The 23,059-nt window shown below is 42.3% G+C and overlaps 1 protein-coding gene and 1 pseudogene across 1 annotated transcript in view; both read right to left on the bottom strand.

The window, feature by feature from the left end:
• The window catches only part of AKT1 (AKT serine/threonine kinase 1), a 178,895-nt gene extending 177,958 nt beyond the window's left edge, over positions 1-937 (bottom strand). The window contains exon 1 of the mRNA XM_061612309.1: positions 558-937. The gene's annotated coding sequence lies outside the window, so the exon portion shown is untranslated. The remainder of the gene's footprint in view (positions 1-557) is intronic.
• Positions 1-22,565, bottom strand: part of LOC133378042 (zinc finger and BTB domain-containing protein 18.2-like) — a 55,369-nt pseudogene extending 32,804 nt beyond the window's left edge.
• Positions 22,566-23,059: the final 494 nt, after the last annotated feature.

The following is a 23,059-nucleotide window of genomic DNA, read 5'->3' as shown; positions in this document are numbered from 1 at the left end:
GCCTAGGACCCACTGCGAGCCACTGCCCCACAAGCTAGATCAGAGCAGTCAGATGAGCCTCCCACAGCCTCAAAAAGAAAAGAATACAAGTTTCGACAGGGGCAAAAAGCCCTTAGCGCGCTCTCCATGCACGCAACAAAGAGCAGGTTTCCCTTCTCGTTTCTTTCTCCCCTTTCCTCTCGCGCTTTTGGGGAGCATTTTCAAAGCCTGGCGCCCAGCTGCATCCGCAGGAGCAAGTAAGAAGCAGCAATCGCCGCCACTGCAATGCACTAAAAAAAATTATGTATATAAAAAAAAGATCGGGCAAGGCCTGTAAGGAGGAGGAGGAGAGCGACGACGAGGGTCACTTTTGCAATGGGAGGTTTGCAAGCGGCCAAACAAACAGCCACAAGGCACGGGGCGAAGGGGAGGGGGAGACGCTGAAAGGAAGAGCGCAGCGGTACTCGGAAAAGGCACTCCAGACAATGCACCGGGGGGGGGGGGTAAACAAGGCTATGCAGGCCCCGCAGCCGCTTCCTCCCCATCTCTAGCCCGGAAACGTCGCGGTGGGCACTTACATGCCTGGAAGGTTGCAAGCGGAGCGGCTGGCCGGAGCCGAGGCCTACGCGGGCTGCTGCTGCTGCTGCTGTTGCTTGGAGGCGCCGCCGCCGCCGCCTCCTTGCTGGTCTCGCAGGGAATCAGCCCATTGAGCTCCCGTCTGCCTCGGCTATGAATGGAGACGCGATAGGAGGAGGTGGCGGGGTTGCCAGCAGCAACTCCAGCCGCCTCGGCGCTCGGCCTCCGCGCTTCCTTTGGAGCAGAGGAGCGGGACCGGCCGGGCTTTGGGAGCTGGCCGCGCTACTACTGCCGCCGCCGCTGCTCCCAGTTCCTCCAGCCTCCCTTTAACTCACTCGCGCAGACACACACGCTCCGCCTCCTCCCGGGAACGCTCGCGGGGTCCAACCGCCCGGCAGTCTCCTCTCCCAGTTTCCATTCAAACAGATTTTGAAATAACGACACCAACGACAATAATTTCTCACAGACACTCAATACAACGCTCTCACAGGCTCAGCACACACGCAACACTCTTTTATGTTGAAAGTACGCACTCTCAACACACTCCCTCAACACGCTCACACAACACTCTCACGTGCTCAAACTGCGCACTCACATTCCCTCAACACACTCACACATACTTAAAACACACTCACTCGAAACACACAAACACACTCAACACGCACAATACTCTCATATGCTCACACTCACATGCTTAAACACAAACACTGACTCAGCACACACACACACTCACATGCTTCAAACACTCAACATGCACAACACAGAGACACAGACACACTCAATACACATAATACTCATATGCTCAAACCTCGCACACATACTTAAAACAAACACTGACTCAATACACACTCACATACTTCACTCACTCCATGCAAACACTCTCACGCACACAAACACACTCAACATGCACAACACACATAGCACACTCATTTGCTCAAACCTCAACACATACACACTTACTTCAAACACACACAAACGCTCAACACATACAACAGGCTCAACACATGCACACTCAACTCACTCTCATATGCTCAAACCACACACTAACACTCTCACGCAATACACACAGACTCAGGCTGCACACAAAGACTTGCTTTTTCACTCAAACACACACAAACAAAATTGTGCCCCCTCCCCTTCTGACCAATGGGGAGGCGATCCTGGAATTCATTTTAAGATGCATTGGGGACCTGGAGAGAGGTACAAAGGGTTGTTGGAACTGATTTGGAACAGCTAACAGAGTGCTGTCAAATTCAGCATACATATCAGTGACCGCTTCCCATGAAAGCCCAACACGGTCACATTTGCTTTCAAAAGAGGAACCTTCCACCAGATGAGGAGGGCTGTAAAAAGGAAGTTGACAGGGAAAGTCGAGAGGAGGGGTAGGGAACTGGATCTAGCCCCTCTGCAGGCCTGCTTTGGCAAGTGAATGGAGCTGACCACCTGTCAATCACTTGATGTCACAATGATGGCATGTGACCAATTCTTGCCCACACAGTTTAAAATCAGGCAACAAGCCTCCACTACTGCCCCATATATATGGTCTGCCTAGTAAACATCACAAGATGTAACCCTAAGAGTCAGAAACGACTTGCACTACAAGTCCGGGGCACCTTTACCTTTACCATTAGAAAGGGCGTAGGCCTACTCCCTTTCGATCTAGCCCCCTCTTTACCTCCTCCATTTATGACATCAGGTGTAAGGGCGTGGCCTGGGCAGAGGGGGTGTGGCCTGGGAAGAGTTCTGAGGGCCAGCAGAGGGCTGCATTTCAACTCCCAGGCTGGAAGTTCCCCATCCCTGCTTGTGGGGCCTGAAGTGGTGGTGCCTGATGAGAAACAAGGCCGCTCCATTGTTCAGGAGCTGTGAAAAAGGCAAACTAGGGATTCATCAGGAAAGGGATTGAAAACAAAACTGCAAATAGCATAATGCTATTATACAAATCTATAGTGCAACCACTCTTGAAATGCTGTGTACAATTCTGGTCACCTCACCTCAAAAAGCATACCGTAGAGCTGAAAAGCTTCAGAAAGGGGCAACCGAGCCAATAAAGTGGTTGGAGCAACTCCCCTATAAAGGAAAGTTACAACACTTGGGCTTTTTAGTTTAGGGGGTTAAAGACTGTAGGGAGGAATGTGATAGAGGTATATAAGATTATGCATTGGTGTGGAGAAAGAATGGAGATAATTTTTTCTCGTTCTCTCATAATAATAGATCCTCAGAGGTCATCCAAGGAAGCTGAATGGAAGATTGGGGATAGACAAAACATAAGAGCTCATGGTTAAACTACGAAGTTCACTGCCACTTGATGCAGTGGTGACCACCAACTTGGGTGGCTTTGAAAAGGGATTCTACAAATTCGTGGAGGATAAAACTATAAAAGGCCATTTAGTAGTGATGGCTGTGTATATGCTGGAGGCAGCATGCATCTGAATACCACTTGCTAAGGAATACAAGTGGAGAGAATGCTGTTGGGATGAGCACCTGCTTGCAGGCATCTCATAGGCATGGGGTATTTGGTCTGATCCAGCAGGGGCCTTACTATAAGAATCCTTTACTTCCTTGGAATATTAGCATACCGCTTTTTACATTTTTGTTTTCTTGACTTACAGTGCAATCCTATACATGGGTCTACTCGACAGCAAGTATCATCACTCAGTTCAGTGGGACTTACTCCCCCAGGTAAGAATGCTCTCTTATTTGTGCTGACCAGTGAGTAAGGTTTATTGAACAACGTAGGAGTTTACATCCTTAGGGTTGCATTGTTAGTTTGGTTGTCACTGTTGTTTGTGTTTAAATAAAAGGATAGTGGTGATCATATTAACCATCATGCACATTAAATGCCAAAAAGCATTTAGTGTCAATGTTGGTCCAAAAAACCTAAATCATGGCCCTACCTCCAACACGTTGGAGAATTTATCAAGTTTGACTCTGAGGAAGGGTGGGATATAAATTTAATAAATAAGTAAGTAAGTAAATGTCAGTTCTACAGAGGATTTCTTCCAGATCTACGATTCTATATTTTTAGATTGTGGTAGTATAGATTGTTGTGTGTTATAATGAAATGTAGGGTTGTATTCAAAGTAGCATTAAGAACCATGTCCCATTAGCACAAGGATTTCTGCTTGCACAATGGGACTTCCCCCCTCCTCTCCCTGCACACCTCCTAAATCTGTTCTAGGGGTTTCCCCAGCTCTCCGGAGCACACATGGGCAGGACATGTGGCGTTTCCGGGGAGAGGAGAGAAGCAAAATTCTCATTGTGCAGCCAAAAATCCTCACACTGACAGGGAGGGTTAGTTAGATACTACTTTCAATATGTTGTGAGGTGCCTTGGGAAGGTTAACCCGGAAAGGCAGCATAACACCAAAATAAATACATATAAATAAAAGAATACAGTTCTGGTCACCATTTTTTTAAAAAGGATATTGTAGAGCTGGAAAATTGGAAGAAAAGAGCAACCAAATTTACCAGTGCACCTTCTCTATGACAAACAGGCAAAGTATTTGGAGCTTGTTAATTTGGGGATGGGAGTGTGTAGGCAATGGTAGAGGATTTATAGCATTATACCTGCTGCACTGAAGCATCAGGGTGTGAAGAGATAGAGTTGAGTGCCATGTACATACTGGATGACACCTGGCTCCAAATTCCTGAATGCCATTCTCCAGCAACTTCATATAGATGTTAAAAAGCGTGGGGGACAAGGTGAAACCCTGTGGGACCCCAGAGCACAAGCCCCAAGGGAGCCAAGGAGAAGTCTCCCAATGCTTCTCTCTGGAAGCGGTCTTGCAGGTAGAAGCAGAACCACCATATCGCCATGTTACAAACTCCCACCTCACAGAGCCACTCCAGGAGGGTATTATGGTCAATATCAAAAAGCCTCGAGACATCCAAGAAAATCAACAGGATCACAATCTCTCTTTCTCTCTCTTTTCTCTCATCTGGTTCATCAACCAGATTGACCAACACTGCTTCAGTGTTGCACCCAGGATTGAAGCCTGATTGAAACATGTCTGGAGAATCCATTTCCTCCAAGCACTCCTGAACCTGCCTGGCCACTGCCTTAGCTGAAAAGGGTATATCTGCTCTGGGCTGTAGTTGTGAGGGTGTAAAGATGACCTCTTGAGGATGGGTGCACCAACGCATCTTTCAAGGCCGCTGGCACTACCCACTCCTTCAAACCACCTTCAAGACGCATTCAATAAGGTTTCCCCATTCTCTCTCTCTCTCTCTCTCTCTCTATGTTCCCCATTGCTTCTGTGTGAAAATATTCCTTGTTGCTAATGTTCAAGGATACAGTGTCCCAGTTTTTATTTTCTTTCCCTTTCTTTTTTGTATTCCCTATTACAAATTTGCCTCGTTGCTTTTTTGTCATTATTTTATTGCTGCAATAATAATATTCTTGTCATTATAATTTTTTTTAAATGTATTGTATCATTCCATTAATAGACCTCTCATTGGTAGTATGGCCTTTCTAGACCCCACTCTGAGATACATATTTTCCCACAGACAGCACTAAACTTGCACTAAGCCCAGTCCATCACTATTTATTTATTTATTTATTTAATACATTTATATCCCGCTCTATTTCCAAAGACTCAGACTAGAAGCACAATAACTTTTCTTTGCGTAATGAATGGCGGAGGACAGCCAACGTTTTGTTTCATTTTCTTGTATGGTTCCAATGATCTTAAAAGTTGACTGAACAGCAGGAATTCATCAGATGTCACTTTACCCTTGACAGTATTGCCATGTTGGCAAAGCATCATGTGATGAATTTCTGCTGCCAGGCAATTTTCAAAGGCATAGTAGTCCTACAAGAAGCAATTTTTGGCAGCCCAATAACCTGTCTGTAGCAGAGGAAGAGATGGCATTTTGTTCCTTTTTAAAAGATCAGGAGACCCGTCAAAGTTATTTTTTTATCTTTTATTTGTTTTGCAATATGTCACTGATGCAATAATAGTGCATGAGGGGTGGATTTATACTGGACCGTTCACACATAATTCTCCCTTAAGAGTTAGTTGTTTTGTGATGCTTCCCTAGTGTAACCACGTTATTGCCATCTGAAAGGGCACTCCAGGGAAACAAAAGCGGGACAACAACCCACCCCATAGGAACTTTTGTAGTATGAAAAGTTACAGGATTTTAGCAAGAAGTTATGGGACATGCACTGATTGGAAATTAAGCAGTATGTCCACCCCAAACCTTGTTCAGGCATAAACAGTATTGAAAGCAGGATCACATGTAACTGTCCCGATACCATCTGAGCACAAATAATCATGAATGCACGACAATAAGGATGTCTGGAGAGGCCCCAGACTAATGTGTACAGCTATGTAAAAGAGAGGAAGTACATATCCCTGAAAGAATAGAAGAAAAAATGTTATGCAAAAGATTTATAAAAGTCTCCTTGATGTTTTTCATTCATTCACCGAGGATGCAGTGCTATGCATCTCTGTTCAGAAATAAGCTCCATTGAGTTCAGTGGGACTAATTAAGAACATAAGAAGAGCCCTGCTGGATCAAGCCAGTGGCCCATCTTGACCATTATTCTGTTCTCACAGTGACTAACCAGATGTCTATGGGAAGCCCGCAAGCAGGACCTAAGCACAACAGCCCTCTCCCACTTGTGATTCTCAGGTAAGTCCACATAGGGCTGCAGCCTAAGGGCCAAACTGGACATGATGCACTTGTTTTGGTTATGAAAATAGCCGGTTAGGAAAAGCCCAAGGCAGCCTCAGGACTGTGGCAGGAATATAAAGTTTACCTGTTTATCTCCCTGCCATGGTCCTTTCCCTTTGGGGGAAAGGGTTGTGGCTCAATGGAAGAGCATCTGCTTTCCATGCAGAAGGTCCCAGGTTTGATCCCGGGCATCTCCAGGTAGGGCTGAGAGAGATTCTGCCTGAAACCCTGGAGAGCCTCTGCTAATCAGGGTAGACAGTACTGAGGTAGATGGACCAATGGTCTGACTCAGTATAAGGCAGCTTCATATGTTGCTAAAAAAACCACTTGGAAGCTGCTATTTATTTATTTATTCATCCATTCATTCTTTTTACATTTATATCCCACCTTTCATCCAAGGAGCTCAAGGTGACATACAAACATGGTTCTCCCCCTCCCAATTTTATCCTCACAACAACCTTGTGAGGTAGGTTAGGCTAAGAGACAGTGACTGGCCCAAGGTCACCCAGTGAGCTGCATGGCCAATAGGGGATTTGAGCCCTGGTTTCCCAGGACCGAGCCCAACAGTCTAACCACTATACTACACTGGCTCTGCCTTCAAACAAGGCCTCCATTGGAAGTGCAGGGGCGAAGCCCTTGTAAAATTCTGCTTGCTCAGCAGCTTTAGGCACACATCAAAGCACACATGGGGGCTAAAGACAGAGGTAAATGTGCTTACAGTTTTCTCTGTTGATCAACTTTTGGATGCCCAAACTCCAAAACCATGCCATGGTCATCTCTTGGGGATTCATGCCTGCAGAGAATAACTGACTTTATTGTGTGTTCACTCCCTTTCTTCTTTGAAAGAGGTTTTCCAAACTCCCCCCTTGATTTGTTTGCCTGAGATCTGAAGCACACCTGTGTGTGAGGTCGACTGCACTTGGCAGCCCTTTCTTTGTTGCAACAAACAGTCCAGGATAAAAGTTCGGTGCACTCTGCCCCATTTAAAGTAAGCTTTCCCTGTATGAAGTCCAACCTCACCAATCCAAAACTCTGTATGATTTCCAGGGCCTGTTGGCAGAGATCAGCTCCACTAATTTAGGCTGGCTTTACACAGTGTGATCAATCTTAACATGGGCTTTTAAGTCAATATAAGTAATGCTAAATTGGCCAACACACAGATGGAAGACTTTAGAATAAGGATGGCAGACTCCCAGTTTGGGGGCATAATCACTAGAACCACCATCACAGGAAATGTTTTTGTTCCCTCCCGTCAAAGACCCCACAAATTTTACCAGCAGCAGCAAAAGAAAAAAGCAACTTAGGCTGCATACACAACATACATTTAGAGCACATGACTTCCCACAAAGAATCCAGAGAACTGTAGTTTAAGGGTGCTGGAAATTGTAGCCCTATGAGGGGTAGATTACAGTTCCTAAGATTCTTTGGAGGGAAGCATATGCTTTAAATGTATAATGTATATGCAGCCTTAGACACCATGTTGTGGTTGATGAAGCCCAGTGCATGATGGGGATGTGAATCTCCCCTCCCTAGTCATTAATCATTTGATGAACAGAGACGGTGGCCAGATGCAAAAGGGCTCCTGTCCCTTTAATAGTTGTGCAAAGAGTGAATGTTAACAGATCAGGCTTGCAAGTCAAGCTGCACCTACTGATCTTCTAATCAACTGTTAAAAGGGCAAGAGACTTGCTCTCTTTTGCATTAGGCCACTCCATTTTTCAGTAAGCCCCACCAGAGTTAGGAGATGTGGCATGGACCCCAGAGCTTGGAAAATTTACTTTTTTGAACTACAACTCCCATCAGCCCCAGCCAGCATGGCCACTGGATTGGGCTGATGGGAGTTGTAGTTCAAAAAAGTAACTTTTCCAAGCTCTGGCCGTAGACACAAGTCTGCATGCAGAAGATCCCAGCTTCAATGGTCCAAAGAACATAGCTCAATGGACCAACAAACATAGGAAGTTGCCTTATACTGAGTCAGACCATTGGTCCATTTAGCTCAGAAATGTCTACATTGACTGAAAGTGACACCCCATGATTTCAGGCAGGACATTCCCAGTCTCATCTGGAGATGCCAGGGATTGAACTTGGGACCTTCAGAGCATATGCTTTATCACTGTGCTACAACCCTTCCATAAGGTCTGTTGAAAGGTATAGGTATTCCCCTGGTACTGGCCACTCTAATGACAAAATGCAGATTCTAGTTCAATGCATAGGTTTTACAATTCAAAAGAGTCATGGGGTACAGAGGGAGAATGAGCAAGTATATTGTAAATCAGCCTTCTGCAATCTGGTGACCTCTAGACCTCTACAGTTACCATCGTCCCTGATTACTGACTGTGCTAGCTGGAGCTGATGGGAGTTGCCATTGAAAAAATATGGAGGGCACCAGGCTGGGGAAGGCTAGGTTAGAATGTCAGACTAGGGCTGGGGAGACCCAGGTTCACATCGCCCCTCAGCGATGAAGCTCACTTGGATCAGTCACTCTTTCTCAGCCTTGCCTATCTCTTAGAATCACTGAGAGGATAAAAGCCATACTCATGGAACAGTATGGTCTGGGGCTATATGGGGCTGCACACAGAAGGGCTACTTGTTAAAACAGGCATAGGGGACCTCTGGTCCTCCAGATGTTGCCGGACTACAACTCGTATAGTTCCTGACCATTGGCCATGCTGGTTGTGGCTGATGGGAGTTGGATTCCAGCAACATCTGGAGGGCCACACATTTCCCATTCTTGGGTCAAAAGCATCTGGTTAGTTAAGAATGTGAAAGACACTCAGTATGAGACTCGGGAGCCACTGCCAATCAGAGTAGACAATACTGGCCTAGATGAACCAGTGGTGACTTTGTTTAAGGCAGTTTTCTATTTTTTTTTTTTTTTAATAATTTTTTTTATTCAAATTTTTCCAAAAACAAACAAAACAAAGTCAAAAAGACATAACAATACATCAACAAAAAAAAGAAAATAAAATAGTTGACTTCCGATTTGTCGCAGATCAGCTATAAGTATATAATATACATCAAACCTGTCCCTTAATGTATACATACAGAGTCCCTTTTCTCCATAGGCTGTCTTAATTAATCGTCAAATCCCAGTATCATCATTTTATTTTGATCTTTCAACAAAAAGTCTAAGAGAGGTTTCCATTCCTTAAGAAATGTATCTGTCGATTTTTCTCTAAGTAAACATGTCAATTTATCCATTTCTACTAAGTCCATTAATTTCAATAACCATTCTTCCATTGTTGGTGTTGATTCCATTTTCCACTTTTGTGCATATAATAATCTTGCTGCCGTAATCATATATAATATTATTCTTCCATATTTCTTTTCTATTTGTTTATCCATAAAACCCAATAAAAAAAATTCTGGTTTTGACTGAATATTTATCTTTAGAATTTTTTGCATCTTCCTACCTATCTGTGCCCAAAATAATTTCGCCTTTTTACATGACCACCACATATGATAAAAAGATCCTTCTTGTTGTTTACATTTCCAACAAACATTAGAGACATTACTATACATTTTTGACAGCTTTTCTGGAGTCATGTACCAACGGTACATCATTTTATAAAAATTTTCTTTAAAATTATAACATAATGTAAATTTCAAGCCTTTTTTCCACATATTTTCCCATTGATCCATTTGTATGTTATGACCAAAATTTTTTGCCCACTTTACCATGCACTCTTTTACTTGTTCTTCCTCCATATCCATTTTCAATAAAAGTTTATACATTTTTGCAATTATGTTTTCATCATTTGTACACAAACCTATTTCAAAATCAGATTTATTTATTTCAAACCCATACATTTTCTTGTCCATTTTATATCTTTCTAACAATTGTAAATATGCAAACCAATGAAAACTATATCCTTCCTTTATCAATTGTTCTCTCTCTTTCATTATGTATTCTCCATGTACATTTTCTAATAGTTCTTGATAAGTTAACCATTTCTCTTTTCCAGACATTTCTCTTCTATAAAACGCTTCTTGACTTGAGACACATAATGGTATTTTCGAATAAAACCTTGGTTTGTATCTATTCCATATTTTCAACAGAGGACGTCTTATAAAATGATTATTAAAGTCTACATTTACTTTTACTTTGTCATACCATAGATATCCATGCCATCCCCACTTCAGATTGTGGCCCTCCAAATCCAATAGTCTTTTATTCCTCAATAAGATCCATTCCTTTATCCAGACTAAACAGCAGGCAGCAAAATAAAGTCTCAAATTTGGTAATCCCAGTCCTCCTCTTTCTTTAGCGTCTTGAAGTAATTTAAATTTAACTCTTGGTTTTTTTCCTTGCCATACAAATTTAGAAATATCTTTTTGCCATTGTTTAAAAGGTAAATCAGAGGATATTACAGGTATTGTTTGAAACAAAAACATCATTCTTGGTAATACATTCATTTTTATCACAGATATTCTACCCATTAATGACAGTTGTAGTTTATCCCATCTTAGCAAGTCTTTCTTAATCTCTGTCCATAATTTTTCGTAATTATTGTGAAACAACTTTGAGTTTTTATTTGTCATAATGATGCCTAGATATTTCAACTTTTTTTCTATTGTAAAATCTGTCTTGTCCATTAACTCTTTCTGTTCCCTTAAAGTTAAATTTTTCACCAACATCTTTGTTTTTTGATTGTTGATCTTAAATCCTGCTAAAGGTCCAAATTCTTTTAATTTGTCCATCAGTATATGAATTCCTTCCAAAGGGTTTTCTAGTACAATTATCAAATCATCAGCAAATGCTCTCAATTTATATTCTTCTTTTTTTATTTTTAATCCCGAAATCCTTTTATCTTGCCTTATATCTCTAAGCAACACTTCTAAAACCAGAATAAATAAAAGGGGAGATAATGGACATCCCTGTCTTGTACCCTTTTGTATTTCACATGAGTCCGTTAAGTCTCCATTAACAATTATCTGGGCCTTCTGTGATGTATAAATCGATCTAATCCATTTTATAAAGTTGTCTCCAAAGTCCATTTGCTCCAAAACCTGGAACATAAATTTCCAATTCAAATTATCAAATGCTTTTTCAGCATCTAAAAAAATCAGAGCTGCTTGTTTATCATTTCGTTGTTCTAAATATTCCAACACATTCAAAACATTCCTGACGTTGTCACGTAATTGTCTTTTAGGTAAAAACCCTGATTGATCTTCCTGAATAAATTGTTGCAATATTATTTTCAATCTTTCAGCCAAAATCATTGTAAAAATTTTATAGTCATTATTCAGTAGAGATATTGGCCGATAATTTTTTGTTTTAGTTAAATCTTGGTCCTCTTTAGGTATTAATGTTATATTAGCATTTTTCCAACTATCCGGTATCTTTCCCTCTTGCAAAATAGAATTCATTGTAGACTGTAAAGGTAGCAGGAGTTCTTCCTCCAAACATTTATAATACATTGCAGATAGCCCATCTGGTCCTGGTGCCTTTCCTAATTTAATTTTATTTATAGCTTCAGATATCTCTCTTGACGTAATAGGGCCATTAATAACTTGTCTCTGAAAATCTGTAATTTTAGGCAAATTCTGTTTAAATAAATACTCTTCTATTTTTTCAGATGGAATTTCTTGACACTTATACAATGTTGAGTAATATTGATGAAAAATCTTTTTGATTTTTACATTGTCTGTCAGCGTCTCATCTCCTTCTTGTATCTTTAAAATAATATTTTTTTGACGTTCTTTTCTTAATTTATATGCTAACCATTTCCCAGGTTTATTTGCAAATTCAAAAGTCCTTTGTTTAGCAAAATTTAATTTCCTTTCAATTTCTCTAACTGTCAACATTGATACTTGCTTCTGTAACATTTTAATTTGATTTACAATAGAAACTTTAGCTGGATTCTTTTTCAATTCTTCCTCTTTTTGTTTTATTTCTTCCAAAATTAATTGCATTTTCTGTTGTTTCTTTTTTTTTAATTCAGAATTACATTTAATAAAGTATCCCCTCATAAATGCCTTACTTGTATCCCAAACAATATTTTCACTTGTTCCTTTATGTAAATTATATTCAAAGAACTCCTTTAATTTCTTCTTACATTCTTGTACTACTTTATCATTCTGTAGTAAAGATTCATTTAGTCTCCATCTAAATCCAAGATTTTTTTTTTTTAAAGTTAATATCACAGGATTATGGTCCGAAAAAGTTTTTGGTAATATATCCATTTTAAAAATATCCTTCGCTAAAATTTTTGACATCCAAATCATATCAATCCTCGAAAATGTTTTATGTCTTTCTGAAAAATAAGTAAATTCCTTTGCATTATCATTTATATATCTCCAGGTATCCACCAATTCTAGATGTTCCATGAGTTCAAAACAAATCTTCGGTAATTTACCTTGTGTCTCTTTGATATTTTTTTCAGAAAGCCTATCAATTTTTGGTGAGATTACCCCATTCCAGTCACCCATGACACACCAATGCTCATATGAAAACTCTGACAATTTTTCCATAAGTCCTGTATAAAACCTTGTTTTATCTTCATTGGGGGCATAAATACCCACTATCAAAATGTTAGTACCTTGTAAAGTAATTTCAACCCCCACAAATCTACCACTATCGTCCAATAATACCAATTTAGGAAGCAATTGTGGGTTAATATAGAGAACAACTCCATTTTTTTTTTTTGGTCCAGCTGAAATAAATTCTTCACCCAAATTTTTACAAATCAAATATTTAGAATCTTTCTTCTGAATATGAGTTTCTTGTAGACAAATTATATCCAATTTTAATTTTTTCAAATAATGAAACACTTTCTTTCTCTTCTGCGCCGTGTTGGCTCCATTTATATTCCAAGTTAGGTATTTGTAATCCATCGTTAAGCGTGTATTTTAAAATTTGCCTGATGCTCCTTTTGATCCATCATCTTCCTTCCCCTCCTCTGCGTATCCTTGTTGACTTTGTTTCCCAGGAACTGTATCCATATCTTTGAGTTTATCTTCTTCCATATCTTTTGAAGCTTTTCTCAAGAAGTCCCTTGCTTTTTGAACAGTATTCAATCTATATTTCTGTTGTCTGAATGTAAAAATCACTCCTTCTGGAACGTCCCACCTAAATTGAATTTTGCATTGCTTAAGTTTTTCTGTAAGGAAAGCATATTCTTTTCTCTTACGTAAAAGTCTAATAGGAATTTCCTTCATCACCAGTATTTCCTTACCATCAATTTTAAAGGTATATTTAAAGTGTTGCTGTAAAACCATATCTCTGGTCGTTTTCTTTACGAAGTGAACAAGCACATCTCTTGGAATTTTTTTCATTGTTGCATATCTGGAGTTAATTCTATAAACTTTGTCTATTTCAAATTCCATCCTATCTTCATTCAAGTCCAGAAATTTTACTAAAGCATTAACAATTTTGTCTCTAATGTCTTCACCTGTTTCCTCAGGGATTGCACGGAATCTCAAACAATGCTCTTTATTTCTCATTTCAGTCATAGCTAAATAGTCCAAATTTTTTTCTAGTTCCAGATTTAGTATATCTGTTCTATTCTCCAAGGTTTGTACCTTTTCTTTAGTATTTTTTGCATCCTCCTTTATTTGCCCAATTGTCCCTTTAATCTCATCCACTTGTGTTTTAATATAGTCTTTTATATCTGTCAATTCAATTTTCATTTCCTGTTTAATTTCCTGTTTTATAGCATTAATCCCTTCCATTATTTTTTGAAACATTTCTGGGGGTATATCCTCTTCCTGTGTATCAATAGAACCTCTTCGCCCCTGGGCCTTAGTTGTTTTTTTAGTTGTCATTTTCAAAAAGAGGCCTTTAATTTCTAAAATTAATCACTGTTTCAGAACCTAAGGGCAGTCTATTTCTTCTTTTTTTCCCTCCACCAAAAAGAAGAGTTAATATTCCAGGCCTGTAATTGGAATCCAGCCAGCACAACACAGTCCTTATCTGCATCCAAGAATGCAAAACAATTCTGGTTGCCAAGACTAAACAATTAGTAGCATATACGAGCAGCGGATTCATCCAACAAGAAATAGTCCAAAGAGAAAAATAGTCCAAAATATAATAATTACCTCTCATCCGTTTTTAAACTTTAAAAGTCCAAATTCAAGCCAGCTTTTTGTCGTAGAAAAGTAAATAAGTTGTTTATATTTTCTTTCTTCCTTAATTATATTTAAAAGAGAAAAAGTATGACTCACCCAGGTTTCTCAATTGCTGATTCATAAACAAATCCCTTTTATTGCAGTAATTTAAGCCAAATGATAAGGTTTAGGCAGAAGTGGGCTCGCTGGTTAAGAACGTTTTTTTTTTAAGAAAAGAAAAAACGCTTCGCTTCATTCCAGTCCAGCTTGCGTGAAAATCCTGACTCCGTCTTCAGCCGATCGGCTTGCCTTCTTATCTCAGGAATTTCCTGATCAATTCCAGCCGCCGACAGCTCAACGAAGTCTTGTGGAAGATCTGATCGGTTCTCCTGTACCTTGGAGAACATTTAAGCCAGTCCAAGATTCCTCTTGGCTGACTTTTAACCTGAAAAAAGCTTCCTCTGAGGCAGAGCTCCCTCAGAGACAACCACCAGCCAGCACCACTTCCCGGAAGTCCCTGTTTAAGGCAGTTTTCTAGATTCATTGTGCTATTCTATTTTCCTTCAAACTATAAAAATAAATACACAGATGTCCTTCTGCTCCCTTCGAGGTGGTCTCGGCTGTACGGGCATTGTCCCCAGAGCTGTTAGTGCTGGGTGACTTTAACGTGCATGCTGAGGCTGCTCTCATAGGAGCCCCTCGGGATTTCCTGGAAACCATGGCTTCCTGGGAACTGCACCTAAGTAATACTGGGCCCACCCATGTAGCCGGTCATGCTCTCGACCTTGTGTTTGTCCTGGGAGAGGAGAGAAGTGGTCTGAAGTTGGGAGTGATTCACGCCACTCCTGTGTCATGGTCAGACCACTACCTGGTAAATATGGACTTCTCGTTGCCATGCCCCCTCCGCAGGGGCGAAGGACCTATTAAAATGGTCCGCCCCAGGCGCCTGATGGATCCGGATGGATTCCTGACTGCACTTGGGGAATTGGAACCTGCCGAAGGTTGCCCGGTCGAAACCCTGGTGAAGGAGTGGAACGTGGGGATCACCAGGGCATTAGACCGGGTGGCTCCGAAACGTCCTCTCCCCCTGAATAGAACTCAGCTAGCACCATGGTATACACCGCGGTTGCGTAGTCTGAGACAGGAGGTGAGACGACTAGAGCGCCGGTGGCAGAAATCTCGCTCCGAAGATGTCCGGACACAGGTTAGAGCAGCAGTAGCTGCCTACCAAGTGGCAATAAAGGCAGGAAAGAAGGCTTTCTTTGCTGCCTCTATTGCGTCTGCGGAATGCTGTCCCAGGAGGCTGTTCCAGGTGGTCCGAAGCCTGGTCGGTCCAGTTGCTCAGGAACCCATGGAACAGTCAAAGGCCTCCTGTGACTTATTAGCAAAGCACTTCGCTGATAAAATCGAACACTTACGGAGCTCGATCCCGTGCGCCGTGGACACAGTGGATGAACCAGAGTTGGCCAGTTGCATGCCGGTGGATTGGGATCGGTTTCGGCTTCTCCCTTCTGAGGAAGTGGACAAGGTGCTTTCATCTGTGAAGCCAACCAGTTGTCTTACTGATCCTTGCCCTTCGTGGCTCCTTATGAGCTGCAGAGAGAAATTGGGCGAGGGGATCAAAGTGGTGGTAAACGCATCCTTGAAAGAGGGTGTGATGCCATCAGTCTTCAAGGAGGCAATTGTAAAGCCCATCTTAAAGAAGCCCTCCTTGGATCCCCAAGTGTTCAATAACTTCCGCCCAATTTCGAACCTGCCATTTCTGGGCAAGGTCATTGAGCGAGTGGTGGCCAACCAGTTGTCAGCACACTTGGATGAAACGGATTACTTGGATCCATACCAATCGGGTTTCAGGACTGGTCACGGAACTGAAACAGCCTTGGTCGCTCTGGTAGATGATTTGAGGAGGGCATTAGACAGGGGAAAATTCACCTTTCTTGTCCTCCTCGATCTCTCAGCGGCTTTTGATACTGTCGACCACAGTATCCTTTTACTTCGCCTGGAGGGATTGGGAATTGGAGGCACTGTATTACAGTGGTTCCATTCCTTTCTCTCCGGCAGGTACCAACAGGTAGCGTTGGGGGAAGAGGTTTCAGACCCTTGGTCTCTCAATTGTGGTGTGCCACAGGGCTTTATCCTCTCTCCCATGCTATTTAACATATATATGAAACCGCTGGGGACAATCATCAGGAGATTTGGGCTGCAGTGTCATCAATATGCGGATGACACTCAGCTCTATCTCTCATTTAAATCTTCACCAGAGTCGGCTGTGGAGACCTTGTCCAAGTGCCTGGAATCCGTGAGTGGATGGATGGGAAGGAACAAGCTGAAGCTGAATCCTGATAAGACCGAGGTACTACTTGTGGGGGACAAAGGAAGGTTGGGCGATATTGACCTGAAGTTCAACGGGGTGAGTCTACCCCTGAAGGACCAGGTCCGCAGCCTTGGGGTTGTGCTTGATTCCAGGCTGTCCATGGAGGCTCAGATTTCGGCAGTGAGCCGGGCAGCCTGGTATCAACTACACCTCATACGAAGGCTGCAACCCTACCTTCCTGATCACCAGCTCCCACAAGTGGTACACGCCCTGGTCACCTCTCGTTTGGACTACTGTAATGCGCTCTACGTGGGGTTACCCTTGAAAACGGTTCGGAAATTACAACTTATACAAAACGCGGCGGCTCAATTACTTACGAATAGTCGCCGCCGGGATCACATCACACCAGTGTTGTTCAATTTACACTGGCTTCCAGTTGTTTTCCGAGCCCAATTCAAGGTGTTGGTATTGACCTTTAAATCCCTACACTGTTTCGGCCCAGTTTATCTCACGGAGCGCCTTCAACGCCACCAATTATGCCGCCCGACAAGATCGGCCACACAGGGCCTTCTCTCAATCCCGCCAACAAAAACAGCCAGATTGGCGGGTACTAGAGAGAGGGCATTCTCAGTGGCGGCCCCCACTCTTTGGAACTCCCTCCCACAAGATCTCCGGCATGCCTCTTCCCTAAATGTATTTCGGAAAGCCTTAAAGACCTGGCTCTTTCAACAGGCCTTCGGGGTTTCTGGGGAGGGTTAACTGCTATAACTGTAATGCCTCCTGCCCTCTTTTAATACTGTTGTTGCAGATTTATTGATTTTACACTGTTTTATATTGTATCACTGTATTTTATTAATTGTATTTTAATGATTTTGTACATCGCCTAGGGTGGCCATTGGCCAGATAGGCGACACAGAAATTAAATTTATTATTATTTATTATTTATTATTACTTCTATTCCCCTATATGGAACAATGGGGCATGGGGTAATGAATATGACTGGTAACAGAATGGTTCCATTACCTCTCCCCACTCCCATTCCAGTGACAGAGTCAATGCAAGGGGAGGGTAAAATAGCTTGAAGTGGCTCGAGTTGTGCTTTAGAGTGCAGATGTTATGTACTCAATTAATTTGATAACAAATCCTACATTTTTTTCTCTTTCATAAAAATATAAGAAGAGCCCTGCTGGATCAGGTCAGTGACCCATCTAGTCTAGCATCCTGTTCACGCAGTGGCCAACCAGATGCCCGTGGGAAGCCCATGAGCAGGACCTGAGTGCAGGAGCACTCTCCCCTCCTGCCATTTCCAGCAACGGGTATTCAGAAGCATACTGCCTCCGACACTGGAGAACATAGCCACTGGAGAACATAGCCTTCATGGCTAGTAGCTTTATCCTCCATGAATTTGTCTAATCCCCTTTTTTAAAGCTATCCAAGTTTTCAGCTATCACTACCTCTTTTGGGAGCAAATTCCATAGCTTAACTATGCATTGTGTGAAGAAATATTTTATTTCATCTGTCCTGAATCTTCCAACATTCAGCTTCTCCCCAACCCCAACCAAATCTACAGCACAGGTCACACTCCCCGCATCTCACTGTAGCTAGAAGTTGCAGACTGCGGCAGTCTTGCCATTTTTTTCCTAGCGTGAAAGCTTAGCTACTGCCTTTGAGCAAAATGCAAGTACTGGCTAAGTAATACAAGGTTGTCCTAATTCTACCCCCTGACTCATCTTCCACTCCATTGTTCTCTCTACACACAGACATACACACACACACACTGTACATTCCTCTTGAAAATAATAAATGTGTGGTTCTGGGAATCTTGCTGCTGTCATCAAACTGCAGAGTGAGGCTGGGGCAGTTACAGCTCAGGGTGGCGGTGATTTACTAAAGATCTTGGTTCACTGTGCTGAGTCACTGCTTTGACCAAAACATTTCAAATTTCTCTTTAGGATAGCCAGTGACTGTAAACTGGTTGATCGCTACAGACCTGTAATAATGGAAAAACATTACACTTTTTAAAAAAAAAAAAAACAATTTTTTACACACCTACCTTTTTTATTTTTATTTTTGCAAAATCCTATGTGGAATTCTAAATGCATCCCTTCCATCACTGGTGAGTCATTACACTGAGTTACACTGAATTAGTCCCCCTGAATTATGAGATTCTTGGGAATTCCCTCCCCAACTTCACTTGCTGTCTTAGAAACTAATCAACATTCTGGTCTTGTTCTTCCACGTGCTGAGAAAACCAGATCTCGCAGTGCCATAACTCCCTGGCAGTCTATATCTGCCTGTCAATAGCTAATTGAAGCAGGCTGCTCTAAAGGCATGCAGAGAAAAAGGCAGGTGTGGTTTTCTGGAATTAGTTAAAATTTTAAAAACAAAGCTAGCAACATTTGTAAGAACTTAATATATTGTTGGCACTGTATACATGTTAATTTGGGATGCCATTTTTCCCCTAACAGGGCAACTGTACCTTTAACAACTGTATAACCACTGAAATTCAACAGTAAATCCTTCCCTCTCATGCTTGTTAAAGCTGCATCAGTTGGATTTCTGCATGTGAGGCAGCTGTTAAAGGCAATGGAGTGGAGTCAGATATGCTTTTCCTTCACAGATAATTCTTTCGAGATTAAGATGCCCAGATGCAAATTGGGTAGGTCTCTTGCATCTTTAATAATTGGGTAGAAGGGGAAATTGATGGGCATTAAAATGACAGATTCAGTTCAATATAAGCAAGTGTAGAATGATGCATATTGAGGGGAAAATCCAAAACTTTACATATACGCTTATGAGGTCTGAACTGACAGTGACTGATCAGGATCAGGAAAGAAAACTTGAGTTGTGGAGGATAACTCAATGGAAAATGTTGCCCCAGTGTTTTGGAAGATGTTGAAAAGGCAAATTCCATGTTAGGGATCATTAGGAAAAGGGAATGGAAACAAAAACTGCTAATTATCATAATGCTGTTATACAAAGCTATAGTGTGAGTGAACTTGGAATACTGTGTACAGTTCTGGTCTCCACACCTCGAAAGGATATTGTGGAGCTTGAATCATAGAATCATAGAGTTGGAAGGGGCCTTGTAGGCCATCGAGTCCAACCCCCTGCTCACAGCAGGAAATCCACAGCTACAGCATATCCCGTAGATAGCTGTCCAGCCTCTGCTTGAAGACATCCAGCGAAGGGGATCCCACCACCTCCCTAGGCAGTCGGTTCCATTGCCGATTCAGAAAAGGACAACCAAAATGATTCCGAGTCAAAATGATCCCTAGGCTGGAATAGCCCCCTTATGTGGAAAGTTATAATATCCAGAGCTTCTTAGTTTAGATAAAAAGTTAGTAAGGGAGGCATTATAGAGGTGTGTGGAGAAAGCTGATATAGAGATTTACTCCTCACATAACATTAGAAACCAAGGTTATCCAATGAAGCTAAATGTTGGAAGATCCAGGACATACAAAAGGAAGTACTTCTTCACAGAGTACATAGTTAAGCAATGAAATTCATTGCCACAAGATGTATTAATGGCCACTGAGGAAAACCCATATTTGCATGAGGTAAACTTTAAGTCTAAGAACACTGTTATGAGGTAAATACTGTCTGGTATGTAAATAGTGAACTGTGTGAAGCAGAAAAACCATGTTTTTACTCCCCTAGAGCCAGAGAAGAGATATATGGTATATGGGTTCTGCTGGCATTCTGCCACGTGACAGTTTAAACTGTCACAATTGCTCACCATTGCTAAGGTGACGGTGATGTACATATGAGGTTTCGGCTTTTATGTACAGGGCCTGTTGTTATGTGCCTTCAAGTCGATTACGACTTATGGCAACCCTATGAATCAGCGACCTCCAATAGCACCTCTTATAAACCACCCTGTTCAGATCTTGTAAGTTCAGGTCTGTGGATTCCTTTATGGAATCAATCCATCTCTTGTTTGGTCTTCCTCTTTTTCTACTTCCTTCTGTTTTTTCCAGCATTATTGTCTTTTCTAGTGAATCATGTCTTCTCCTGATGTGTCCAAAGTGTGATAACCTCAGTTTCATAATTTTTGCTACTAATGATAGTTCAATTTGTTCTAACAACCAGCAATTTGTCTTTTTCATGGTCCATGATATCTGTAAAGCTCTCCTCCAACACCACATTTCAAATCAGCTGATTTTTCTGTTACCCACTTTTTTCACTGTCCAACTTTCACATCCATACATAGAGATCGGGAATACCATGGTCTGAATGATCCTGACTTTATAGTTCAGTAATACATCTTTGCATTTGAGGACCTTTTCTAGTTCTCTCATAGCTGCCTCTCCAGTCCTAGCCTTCTTCTGATTTCTTGACTATTGTCTCCATTTTGGTTAATGACTGTCCCGAGGTATTGATAATTCTTGAGTTGTCAACTTTAAAGTTACATAAATCTTCTGTTGTCATTATTTAGTCTTCTTGACGTTCAGCTGTAGTCCTGCTTTTGTGCTTTCCACTTTAACTTTCAACAGCATTCGTTTCAAATCATTACTGGTTTCTGCTAGTAGTATGGTATCGTCGACATATCTTACATTATTGATATTTCTCCCTCCAATTTTCACACATCCTTCATCTTGGTCCAGTCCCACTTTCTGTATGATATGTTCTGCATAGAGATTAAACAAATAGGGTAATAAAATACACTCCTGTCTCATACCCTTTCCAACTGGGAACCATTCGGTTTCTCCATATTCTGTTCTTACAGTAACCTCTTGTCCAGAGTTTCATTAATCTTATATTAATTAAGTTTAATTAATCTTATATCAACTCTCAAACCAAGTTTTCTTATACAACTTCCCTTCAAGTAAACATATTTTGTTATAAATAAGTTTTAATAAATTATATTGCTTAAGGTGAATAAAGGTACTGCAAAAAATGGTGGCAGCAGAACTAAAAGGGAATAGACAAAGCAGGGATTTTTAACTGAAGGTTTACTGTGGTGGTGTCAGCTCTACACTGCGTCAGCAGTGCCGGTGGGGGCTGGAAATTCCTGGGTGGTTGGCAGGGAAGCAAAGTCCTTAGCCTCTTCACTCCCTAACTGCAACTCCTGGAATTCCAAATCCCCCTCCCCACTCTCTCCCACATCGTCTTCAGGATCCCGATCCAAAGTCTCGACAGTATCCCCCCCCAAGGCTTTCCTCCCTCCACCCCTCAGGTCTGGGTCTTTGGGGGTACTGCTGGTGAAAGTCCCGGACCAAGTCGAGGGTGTGGACGTCCTCCGCATTCTCCCACGACCTTTCCGCCGGGCCGTAGCCCACCCAGTGTATGAGATACTGCAGTCGATTTCTTCTCTTTCTGGAATCCAAGATACTTTCCACTTCGAACTCCGTCTGCCCGTTTATCGCTAGAGGGGCACCTGGTTGCACCTCTGGCCTGAGGGGGCTTGGGGAGTGTTCTTTAGTGAGTAGGGAGCAATGAAAAACTGGGTGCACCTTGAATGTGGGTGGCAGTTTCAACCGGTAGGCTACGGGATTGATTTGCGCCTCCACCTCAAAAGGACCCACCCTCCTGTCTTGTAATTTTCTGTACTTACCCGGCATGGGTAAGAACTGAGTTGATAGCCAGACCTGGTCTCCTACTTGGATCGGGGATCCCTCCTGGCGGTGCTGATCCGCTACACGTTTGTAATTCTCCTTGGCCTCATCCAACTGGGCGCGCAATAGCTGTTGCATAGCCTGTAATTCCTGGACGAAATCCTCGGCCGCCGGCACCATCAGCGTTTTGCGGGAGCTAGGGAAGGCCTTGGGTTGAAGCCCATAGTTTGCGAAGAAGGGTGTTTGGCGTGTGCTGGAGTGCAAGGCATTATTATAGGCGAACTCTGCTAGATGCAAGTAAGACTTCCAGTCATTTTGCTGATACGAGATATAGCAGCGTAAATACCCTTCCAGGATCGAGTTGAGGCGCTCCGTCTGCCCATCGGTCTGGGGGTGATGCGAGGACGACATCTTTAGCTCCGTGCCTAGCCACACTTCCACAGAACTTGGTGCTAAACTGAGTCCCTCGATCTGAAACTATGCTGTCGGGCAATCCGTGCAAGCGGTATACCTCTCTCACGAACAGTTTAGCCGTCGCTTCTGCGCTCGGTACTCCTGCACACGGCAGGAAATGAGCCATCTTAGAGTGTCTACCACCACCAGGATGGTCGACATCCCTTGGGAGTCAGGGAGGTCTGTTATAAAGTCCATCAAAAGCGCCTTCCAGGGGGCCCGCGGTGTGGCCAAAGGTTCAAGTAACCCAGCTGGTTTCCCTGGTGCATGCTTTATCCTCAAACAGACTGGGCAGGTCTGGATGTAGTTTTCTATTTCTTTCCTCATTTGCGGCCACCAAAAATCCCTGGCGACCGTTTGGATGGTTTTGAAAATGCCAAAGTGGCCTGTCGCCGGGGATTCGTGGCACTGCCTCAACACCTGGGTCCTTATCTCTCTAGGAGACACATACC

Source organism: Rhineura floridana, chromosome 2 (genome assembly GCF_030035675.1).
Source record: "Rhineura floridana isolate rRhiFlo1 chromosome 2, rRhiFlo1.hap2, whole genome shotgun sequence".
NCBI lineage: Eukaryota > Metazoa > Chordata > Lepidosauria > Squamata > Rhineuridae > Rhineura > Rhineura floridana.
This window is presented reverse-complemented; position numbering and strand designations above follow the sequence as displayed.